General features: G+C 40.9%; 1 pseudogene; it reads left to right on the top strand.

Moving 5' to 3' along the window:
- Window positions 1-503: 503 nt before the first annotated feature.
- On the top strand, window positions 504-2,657 carry LOC132658072 (craniofacial development protein 2-like; annotated as a pseudogene).
- Window positions 2,658-11,923: the final 9,266 nt, after the last annotated feature.

Genomic DNA, 11,923 nt, shown 5'->3' with positions numbered 1-11,923 from the left:
CCAACCTAGACAGCCCATTCAAAAGCAGAGACATTACTTTGCCAACAAAGGTCCATCTAGTCAAGGCTATGGTTTTTCCAGTAGTCATGTATGGATGTGAGAGTTGGACTGTAAGAAAGCTGAGCACCAAAGAATTGATGCTTTTGAACTGTGGTGTTGGAGAAGACTCTTGAGAGTCCCTTGGAAAACAGGGAGATCCAACCAGTCCACCCTAAAGGAGATCAGTCCTGAATGTTCATTGGGAAGACTGATGAAACTCCAATATTTTGGCCACCTGATGCAAAGAGCTGACTCATTTGAAAAGACCCTGATGCTGGGAGGGATTGAAGGCAGGAGGAGAAAGGGGAGGACAGAGGATGAGACGGTTAGATGGCATCACTGACTCAGTGGACATGAGTTCAGATAAACTCCAAGAGTTGGTGATGCACAGGGAGGCCTGGCATGCTGAGGTCCATGGAGTCTCAAAGAGTCAGACACGACTGAGTGACTGAACTGAACTGAAAATGCCCCAAGCACCAAAAGGATCACAGGTATTTTCCACTCTATATGGGGAATAGATATGAAGGTTACATTACAGTCTGAAAACATTAGATTGAACTATATTTGTGGGGAAAAGAGCCAATAAGAGAAACGTGGATTCTCAAGTGGTCTGTATTCACTTGTTTGGTTGACGAACACCTAGGCTTCATGTTGGCCTATACTAAGTATAATCTGGATGCTAAAAATTAATTGCATTATGTAATGAGAACAATCAAAGGAGATTGAAATGTTAGAGGAGCTGTATCATATGACTCTTCTTCCATCCTACCCTACCCCTTCCCAAGAGTATTATAGCATACTTTTTTGAAAACTGTATTAGTGAGGAGAGTAGTAATACAAGAAAACGTTCTTTTAGTAGTCCTAGAGGAGCTACCCCATGTCCGAGGTCAGGGGCAGAGGCCTAGAGTGCCAGGCTGCAACAGCGCAGGAAGAGCCGAGAGTAACTACGCTGCGTCCGAGGTCAGTGGCGGCGGCTGGGTGGAGCTACACCACGTCTGAGGTCAGGGGTGGCTGGGAAGAGACACCCCGCGCCCAAGGTCAGGGCAGGGGGCCAGGAGAAGCTACACCCCGTCCGAGGCCAGTGGTGGCCGGGGGAAGACACCCCGCGTCCGAGATCAGGGGCAGCCAGGAGAAGCCACCTCACACCCAAGGCCAGGAGTGGTGACCTTGAGGAGCCACCCCGAGCCCGAGGCCAGGGACGGCAGCTAGGAGGAGCCACCCACACCTGAGGCCAGGGCCAGCGGCCCAGAGGAACAACCCGAGGAGTGGTGGCTGTGCAGGCACAGGAGGGCCTAGAGGAGCTATCCCACGTTGAAGGTCAGGAACAGTAGCGGTAAGGAGATACCCCTTGTCCAAGGTAAAGAACAGTGGCTGTGCTTTGCTGGAGCAGCCATGAACAGATGCCCCACGCCAAGGTAGGAGAAATCCAAGTAAGATGGTAAGTGTTGCAAGAGGGCATCAGAGGGCAGACACACTGAAACCATACTCGCAGAAAACTAATCAATCTAATCACACTGGGACCACAGCCTTATCTAACTTAATGAAACCAAGCCATGCCTGCAGGGCAAACCAAGACTGGTGGGTCATGGTGGAGAGGCCTGACAGAATGTGGTCCACTGGAGAAGGGAATGGCAAGCCACTTCAGTATTCTTGCCTTGAGAACCCCATGAACAGTATGAAAAGACAAAATGATAGGATACCAAAAGAGGAACTCCCCAGGTCAGTAGGTGCCCAATATGCTACTGGAGATCAGTGGAGAAATAACTCTAGAAAGAATGAAGGGATGGAGCCAAAGCAAAAACAATACCCAGTTGTGAATGTGACTGGTGATAGAAGCAAGGTCCGATGCTGTAAAGAGCAATATTGCATAGGCACCTGGAATGTCAGGTCCATGAATCAAGGCAAATTGGAAGTGGTCAAACAAGAGATGGCAAGGGTGAACGTTGACATTCTAGGAATCAGCGAACTAAAATGGACTGGAATGGGTGAGTTTAACTCAGATGACCGTTACATCTACTACTGTGGGCAGGAATCCCTCAGAAGAAATGGAGTAGCCATCATGGTCAAAAAAGAGTCCGAAATGCAGTACTTGGATGCAATCTCAAAAACGACAGAATGATCTCTGTTCGTCTCTAAGGCAAACCATTCAATATCACAGATATCCAAGTCTATGCCCTAACCAGTAATGCTGAAGAAACTGAGGTTGAACAGTTTTATGAAGACCTACAAGATCTTTTAGAACTAACACCCAAAACAGACGTCCTTTTCATTATAGGGGACTGGAATGCAAAAGTAGGAAGTCAAGAAACACCTGGAGTAACAGGCAAATTTGGCCTTGGAATGCAGAATGAAGCAGGGCAAAGACTAATAGAGTTTTGCCAAGAAAATGCACTGGTCATAGCAAACACCCTCTTCCAACAACACAAGAGAGACTCTACACATGGACATCACCAGATGGTCAACACCAAAATCAGATTGATTATATTCTATGCAGCCAAAGATGGAGAAGCTCTATACAGTCAGCAAAAACAAGACCAGGAGCTGACTGTGGCTCAGATCATGAACTCCTTATGGCCAAATTCAGACTCAAATTGAAGAAAGTAGGGAAAACTGCTAGACCATTCAGGTATGACCTAAATCCAATCCCTTATGATTATACAGTGGAAGTGAGAAATAGATTTAAGGGCCTAGATCTGATAGATAAGAGTGCCTGATGAACTATGGATTGAGGCTCATGACATTGTATGGGAGACAGGATCAAGACCATCCCCATGGAAAATAAATGATAAAAAGCAAAATGGCTATCTGGGGAGGCCTTACAAATAGCTGTGAAAAGAAGAGAAGTCAAAAGCAAAGGAGAAAAGGAAAGATATAAGCATCTGAATGCAGAGTTCCAAAGAATAGCAAGAAGAGATAAGAAAGCCTTCTTCAGCGATCAGTGCAAAGAAATAGAGGAAAACAACAGAATGGGAAAGACTAGAGATCTCTTCAAGAAAATTAGAGATACCAAGGGAACATTTCATGCAAAGATGGGCTCGATAAAGGACAGAAATGGTATGGACCTAACAGAAGCAGAAGATATTAAGAAGAGATGGCAAGAATACACAGAAGAACTGTACAGAAAAGATCTTCACGACCCAGATGATCATGCTGATGTGATCACTAATCTAGAGCCAGACATCCTGGAATGTGAAGTCAAGTGGGCCTTAGAAAGCATCACTACGAACAAAGCTAGTGGAGGTGATGGAATTCCAGTTGAGCTGTTTCAAATCCTGAAAGATAATGCTGTGAAAGTGCTGCGCTCAACATGCCAGCAAATTTGGAAAACTCAGCAGTGGCTACAGGACTGGAAAAGGTCAGTTTTCACTCCAATTCAAAAGAAAAGCAATGCCAAAGAATGCTCAAACTACCACACAATTGCACTCATCTCACATGCTAGTAAAGTAATGCTCAAAATTCTCCAAGCCAGACTTCAGCAATACGTGAACCATGAACTCCCTGATGTTCAAGCTGGTTTTCGAAAAGGCAGAGGAACCAGAGATCAAATAGCCAACATCCGCTGGATCATCGAAAAGCAAGAGAGTTCCAGAAAAACATCTATTTCTGCTTTCTTGACTATGCCAAAGCCTTTGACTGTGTGGATCACAATAAACTGAGGAAAATTCTGAAAGAGATGGGAATACCAGACCACCTAACCTGCCTCTTGAGAAATCTGCATGCAGGTCAGGAAGCAACAGTTAGAACTTGACATGGAACAACAGACTGGTTCCAAATAGCAAAAGGAGTATGTCAAGGCTGTATATTGTCACCCTGCTTATTTAACTTATATGCAGAGTACATCATGAGAAGTGCTGAGCTGGAGGAAGCACAAGCTGGAACCAAGATTGCCAGGAGAAGTATCAATAACCTCAGATATGCAGATGACACCACCCTTATGGCAGAAAGTGAAGAGGAGCTAAAAAGCCTCTTGTTGAAAGTGAAAGAGGAAAGCAAAATTGTTGGCTTAAAGCTCAACATTCAGAAAACTAATATCATGGCATCGGTCCCATCACTTCATGGGAAATAAATGAGGAAATAGTAGAAACAGTGTCAGACTTTATTTTGTGGCGCTCCAAAATCACCACAGATGGTGACTGCAGCCATGAAATTAAAAGATGCTTACTCCTTGGAAGAAAAGTTATGACCAACCTAGATAGCATATTCAAAAGCAGAGACATTACTTTGCCGACTAAGGTCCACCTAGTCAAGGCTATGGTTTTTCCTGTGGTCATGTATGGATGTGAGAGTTGGACTGTGAAGAAGGCTGGGCACCAAAGAATTGATGCTTTTGAACTGTTGTGTTGGAGAAGACTCTTGAGTGTCCCTTGGACTTCAAGGAGATCCAACCAGTCCATTCTGAATGAGATCAACCCTGGGATTTCTTTGGAAGAAATGATGCTAAAGCTGAAGCTCCAGTACTTTGCACACCTCTTGCGAAAAACTGACTCATTGGAAGAGACTCTGATGCTGGGAGAAATTGAGTGCAGGAGGAGAAGGGGACGACTGAGGATGAGATGGCTGGATGGCATCACGGACTCGATGGACGTGAGTCTGAGTGAACTCTGGGAGATGGTGATGGACAGGGAGGCCTGGCGTGCTGCGATTCATGGGGTCGCAAAGAGTCGGACACGACTGAGTGACTGAACTGAACTGTACTGAACTGAACCTGAAGATACAGGTTGGTGATTATGCACTGAATACGGTTTCCTGATTTGAATGAAAATGATAAGATTCTCAAGTGGCAGATCACTAGAGCCTTTCTCTTTTCCTGATGTAAACTACAGATCCTGAGGACCCTTGGAGGGAAGTGGAGTCTGCATACTCTTAAGGGAAGATCATGGTCCCAAATCTCATGTTTACATTATGGTATATCAATAAATTGACTTGAAGTTTGAGTCTGACTCTTAGTGGAAACTGTGGGACCCCAAATCCTTAGAGTTGTTAACCTTCAACTTCTGAGCATGCAGCTTGTGTTGATATTTGAAGACAATATAAAATCTATTCATTGGTTCTACGACCCATTGTATAGACTTTTTGGTTTAAAGGGCCAAGAAGATGTATTACATGTTACCTATTATATCAAAAGAATAAGAAAAAGCAGTGTCAAACCCTGGGGTAATCACAATGCTAGAACTACATCAAAGATGTGAAAGGTTTACAGTTGATTAGCCTTTTAAGATCACCATTTAGCCTATCTATTTGGACTCTGAAAAAGATGTATAGAGTGGATGATTATAAACTTAATAAGATTTCAAATTGCAAAACTTGTCAACTATGCTCCCTTTATTGGAGAAGAAAATATATACCTTAACACTTGCTAGGGAGTCATCTATTGGAAATCACTCACTGTTGTAGCCACGAGTTTCAGGAAACAAACTCACTCAGAAGGACGATGCAGAGAGTGGAGTGCAGTTTATTATACTGGTGGGCCAAAGGCAGAGTCTCCTCTTAGCCAAGGACCCCGACCAGTTTTTGTGAAACCTTAAATACCCTAAGTGTACATGGTCAAACCCACCTCCCCAAATTCTCTGAAACTAGTCTGAACAAAGGAAAAGAAAGATATAATTAAAGTTAACCCTTGATTCATATGCCTTAAACATGTGATTTATATGCCTTAAGCCTAGGTAGTTAACAGTGGACAATTATTAATAGGCCTGCGATCATACTCCAATAAGCATAATAGAATTTATGATTCTATTTGGTTACACAGATAATTAGGGTATTCTTTTAGGTGAAGGAGAGTCTAGGTATGAGCCCTGGGTCTCTTCCATCCTGGGAGTCTGGTTTTTCCAGTTAGTAAGTCATTTCCATAAATACTGGGCATATAGCTCAAAGTCCACAGTCTAACCCAAGATGGAGTCCTGCTTTCAAGATGGAGCCTGGTCTGTCTGTTTCCTCCTTCACCACAACAAACAAAAGGCTGATTTCTCCTGGAAAGAATAGCAATGCACATTCTTCATCCTGTCTCAAGGATATGCCAGTTCTCTATATGTGTCTCACTATTCAGTCAGTGAAGTGAAGTCGCTCAGTCGTGTCTGACTCTGCAACCCCATGGACTGTAGCCCACCAGGCTCCTCCATCCATGGGATTCTCCAGGCAAGAACACTGGAGTGGGTTGCCATTTCCTTCTCCAGGGGATCTTCCCAACCCAGGGACTGAACCCAGGTCTCCCACCTTGTAGGCAGATGCTTTACTGTCTGAGCCACCAGGGAAGCCCAGTAGACACTAATTCTCATCCATCTACAAGACTTCCCACTGTCTCACTAAGAAGTGTATGTACCTAAACACAGCTGGACTGCACAGTAACATCACTGATCATAAGGCAGAAGTATGGGGAGAAGGAGGATTTTCACACAGGCCCAAAGTATCACATCTGTTGCATGCATTCCCAGGGTACCTATTCCCCCTCATCACTTTGCTTCCTTTGTTTCATTTCTAGGGTCTTGTGAAGAAATTATGTACCTGTATTAACTGAGGAAGAGTAAAACTGATGATAATTGCAACTGACTGCATAATATGTTGTCAACAGGCAGAAAGGAAGACTCAGACCTGTGCAGTGGTGATTTGAAGGGAAGTGGAGAAGATATATTATTACAGGGAATTTAGCTGCATTTCATTGTCTATTTTGTTTGAGAAGGTGAACACCTAAAGTATTTTTAGAGACTAAACTCCATTCCTATTGGAGACTTTCCAAATATATTGATGTGATCATCTCATCCTCAAGAAGTATACTGCTGCTGCTGCTAAGTCGCTTCAGTCATGTCTAACTCTGTGTGACCCCATAGACGGCAGCCCACCAGGCTCTGACGTCCCTGGGATTCTCCAGGCAAGAACACTGGAGTGGGTTGTCATTTCCTTCTCCAATGCGTGAAAGTGAAAAGTGAAAGTGAAGTCGCTCAGTCATGTCCGACTCTTAGTGACTCCATGGACTGCAGCCTACCAGGCTCCTCTGTCCACGGGATTTTCCAGGCAAGAAGTATACTAGGAAATGATATTAAATACGGCCTATTTATTTACTGAGTTGATACTATAGAGTGTATTAAAGACAAAGGATTAAAGATAATATTATACTAGTAATGAAGAGTTTGTTCTACGTAATTTTTATTATATTTACAGCAGCTTTTTAAAATTTGATATTCACTGAAATAAGATCATGGCATCTGGTCCAATCACTTCACAGCAAACAGAGGGGGAAAACACAGAAAGAGTGACAGATTTTTTCTTGGGCTCCAAAATCATTGTGGACCATTTTTAGGGAAATTAAATAGTCTTGTTTAGGCTTCAGAGACAAAGCAGAGCAGACCTCTGACCTTGCTTCTGACCTACCTGGACACTGCTATGGGTGTCAGCCACGCCAGCTGTAAGTGTCAGAAGAGAAACACAGTAGACAGATAGAAAGCCGATCTTGGAATTTAAGTTCCTGGAGGAGGTCTGGACAACAACTCCCCACACTTCTCAACATTCCAAAATCTGCAGATCAAAGCAAACAGCATTGTAAAAATTAACATAATATCAGAGCTGCAGTTTTGCTCACAGATTGATAATAATATCAGTTTGTTTCCTGGGATTATAAATGGGAACACTGAACTGCAGTCTTTGAAGTCTCACCCATGGAGCTGACATGCTGCCTGGGGTCTTTTCCCAGTTGGGACTCCAGATGTGCTGTGACAAGGGACTTCCCAACACTATTTAAGTCTGGATGCTGTTCAAAACCCAGTTTGGTGATGTAGCCTCTGCTGTTTCTATTTCTCTTTTCTTTTAACCTTAGTATATTGAAAGTAAACTAGATAATTATCTAATAAATATTTGTATTACTTATTTGTATATAGCGAGTGGCTTATTTTGTTAACAAATTCTTTGAACCTGAGATGAAAATGAAAATTTTCAGCAAAACAACCATGACTGCAGTCATGAAATTAAAAAATGCTTGCTCCTTAGAAGGAAAGCTACAATAAACCTAGACAGCATATTCAAAAGCAGAGGCATCACTTTGCAAATAAATATCCACATAGTCAAAGCTATGGTTTTTCCCGTAGTCATATATGGATGTGAGAGTTGGACCATAAAGTAGGCTGAGGGCCAAAGAATTGATGCTTTTGAATTGTGGTGCTGGAGAAGACTCTTGAGAGTCCCTCGGACTGCAAAGAGACCAAGCCAGTCAATTTTAGAGGAAATAAGTCCTGAATATTCATTGAAAGGATAGATGACGAAGTTCAAGCTTCAATAATTTGGCCACCTAATGTAAAGAGCCAGCTCATTGGAAAAGGCCCTGATGCTGGGAGAGAATGAGGACAAAATGAGAAGACATCAGAGGATGAGCTGGTTAGATAGTATCACCAAGTCAATGGACATGAATCTGAGCAACTCCAGGAGATAATGGAGCTATCTGCCAGGAGCCTGGCATGCTACAGTCCATGGAGTTGCAGAGTTGGACATGATTTAGAAATTGAACAGCAACATTTCAACATTACTGAAAAAATTTAAGTGTTTAATTTTAGCAATTTTATTTAGCCTAGCCTATATGTGAAAAGAATGCCATTTTTCTTTACCCATCTTATTGAAGAAATTGAAACATATTAAATGTTTTTCAACCTTAACTTTTAAAATATTTGATGTTATTTACAGCGTGATACACAAGAGTAAAATAAAACTGGATAATGCAACTTGAAGAAGTTGATGAAGGCATAATTTTACCTGATCATAATACTGTGGGTTGAAAGGATTAGCCGAGAACAATTGTTTTTAAGAAGGTGATCCAATATAGGGGAAAAAAAATACACTAGTTCATTATTTAACATCATTCACTCATTCAATATTGGCTACAATTTTTAGAATTTTATACCGAAACACTTCTTCAGTTCGCAGTGTGACAAACAGATTTACTTGTCCTTATTAAACCTGGGTTGTTAAGACAGAATTATTCATAGAACATTATTATAAGACACCTCAGGGGCATCTCTGACACACAAGCAATAGGATAAACTGAATTTGCTTGCTTCTGGCTTCTTTGTTATGTTCCCATAGAAGCAAATAAACTTTGCAATCACTTTGTTTTCAGAATTTATTCAGCCTGTTTTCATAAATCACTTGGAAGGTGCCAGATATTTTTAAACTCATGGAGGAAAATCTTTTCATGGGCTTTCTGAGAGCCCAAAAGGAAGGCAATCTTTTTGTGCCCTGAGTGATACTTGTTTCATTCTTTTCATACAACTCTATTCTCACACAATTCTATTCTCACACTAACGATGAGCAAGAAGTGAGGACTAAACAGAGTTCAATCACTGACACTTATTACAAAAGCATCACACCCAGGTTCTACCTTTGGTAAAATCATAACTTAAGCTGAAACAAAGAGGAACACAAATCCCTGAGAGAAGGCATGGTGAGAGAATTTCCTTCCTGAGGCCAATCTGTTCCCACCTCCATTTAGCTTCATGGCGCAGTCAAATAATTTATCCTGTCCACCTTAATTTCCTCTTCGTAAACTAGGAGAATAATAGTCCCTGCTTCAGGAGGTTGTTTCAAAGGTTGAATGAGATAATATATATTAACAATGTGAGGCAGAGGTCAATAAGTATTAGAAATTAGATTTTTAATCACATTTTGTAGAATAGGATATAAAGGAAAAAATTATCTTTGAAAGAAATAGTAAATCCACTAGCATGCTACCTAGGAATCCTAATACTGATATAACAAATTGCTACCTTCTTAATGAAAAGATCTTCTGAAAAAGCTAATGTTTTATTGTGTATAAGCATATTTGGTTAAAAATATGCTGAATTATTCATGATACATGAGACTATTGATATTTTATTAAAATTTAAATATATCATAGTTCTGTAATAATATGTATAGCTTTTGTTGATTATTAATTAAACTTTGTAAACTGAAAAAGTCTGGGCATTATTGTGCAAATGATTTTTTAAAAAGGAAAATTAAATATTGGAGAATACACATTTCATGGTCCTCAAGATTATGCCAAAATTAACAAAATATCACTACCTTTAATAAAGCCAGATTTAGTTGAATTTGTCTTTTGTGCTTGGTCTCCATGTCTTGCCTTTCTTCCCAGCTGGAATATATGTACCAAAACTGGAAGTGAAACACATATATTGCATCCATGAACACAGTTACATCTCCAGACAGAGTTTAAAAGATTGATAATATCATGAGCTATTATACTAATTTATCTCTGCCTAATTCTGAATCCATTTTACATTAAAGAAAAAAAGGAATATTAATAACTATTTCTTCCCCTCTTTTCTATTAGGATCAATCTAATATGTTCAGCGTACATATTTAAAATGCAATTTTTATTGCAAAATATTAGTTGTTGTTCATGAATGTGTCATTTTAATTTACACAAATGTTATTAAACTTTCAGACTTTACTATTTTTCTCATTCCTACAGATTTTTGAGATCTACCTATGGTGCTATACGGATTTTACTCTTTCCTCTACTGCTCATATCTGTCCATAGTAGTTTCTCATTTGTTATCTATATGCTTAGAGATAGAGCCACTTCCATGATAAGAAATTTTCCACAAATACTTTGTCACTAGTCTTCTCGGGCCCTTTGAGAAATTTTCCTTCCTTTAGGAATGCATTACTCAAGAGTAAGATTATTGAATCTTAAAGTATATGTATGTTTAGTTTCCTTAAGTGCTGTCAAGGATGTCCTTTCTTCATACTCTTATCACCGGTGGATTGCATACATATTTCTAATTTTTTTCACTTTGATGTTTTAATTTGCATTTATTCTGGTTACTTATGAAGTTTGCATAGCCATTGGGCTACACCACTTACAAATTTCCTGTTCATGTTTTTGTCAATATTGCTGTTAAATATTTTCTTTTTTATTGTTCTATAATTAGAGCTATTTCTTATTGATATTATTAATCTTTTTAGCTTTTTAGAATTTAGAAGATATTTAGAAATACCTTTCACTTGTTTATCTGTGACTTTGGTTACAGAGCCTGTCAGTGAAGATAGTTAATGTGTGCATGTGTGTGCTGTCAAATCTGTTTTTCCTGTTCTTGTCTGTGCTTTTCAGATCTCGTTCAAAATGGGTTTCTCATCCCTTGGCAACAACAACAAAAAAAACCCATGAAATTAAAAGATGCTTGCTCCTTGGAAGAAATATTATGACCAACTTAGATGGCATATTAAAAAGCAAAGACATTACTTTGCCTACAAAGGTCCATCTAGTCAAAGCTATGGTCTTTCCAGTAGTCATGTATGGATGTGAGAGTTGGACTGTAAAGAAAGCTGAGCATCGAAGAATCAATGATTTTTAACTGTGGTGTTGGAGAAGACTCTTGAGTCCCTTGGACTGCAAGGAGATCCAACCTGTCAATCCTAAAGGAAATCAGTCCTGAATATTCATTGGAAGGACTGATGCTAAAGCTGAAACTCCAATACATTGGCCACCTCATGCGATGAGTTGACTCATTGGAAAAGACCCTGATGCTGGGAGGGATTGGGGGCAGGAGGAGAAGGGGATGACAGAGGATGAGATGTCTGGATGGCATCACCAACTCGATGGACGTGAGTTTGAGTGAATTCTGAGAGTTGGTGATGGACAGGAAAGCCTGGCGTGCTGTGATTCATGGGGTCACAGTGGGACACAGCTGAGTGACTGAACTGAACTGAACTGTATCCTTTCAAACCATGTTTTTCTCAGGATATATACCCAGGAGTGGGATTGTAGGGTCATATGGTAGTGCTCGGAGAAGGCAATGGCACCCCACTCCAGTATTCTTGCCTGGAAAATCCCATGGACAGAGGAGCCTGGTGGGCTGCGGTCCACGGAGTCGCTGGGAGTCGGACACGACTGAGCGACTTC

The sequence above is a fragment of the Ovis aries genome, chromosome 17 (assembly GCF_016772045.2).
Source record: "Ovis aries strain OAR_USU_Benz2616 breed Rambouillet chromosome 17, ARS-UI_Ramb_v3.0, whole genome shotgun sequence".
Taxonomy (NCBI): Eukaryota; Metazoa; Chordata; class Mammalia; order Artiodactyla; family Bovidae; genus Ovis; species Ovis aries.
Note: the sequence above shows the minus strand (reverse complement) of the source record. Positions and strands in the feature narration are given on the sequence as shown.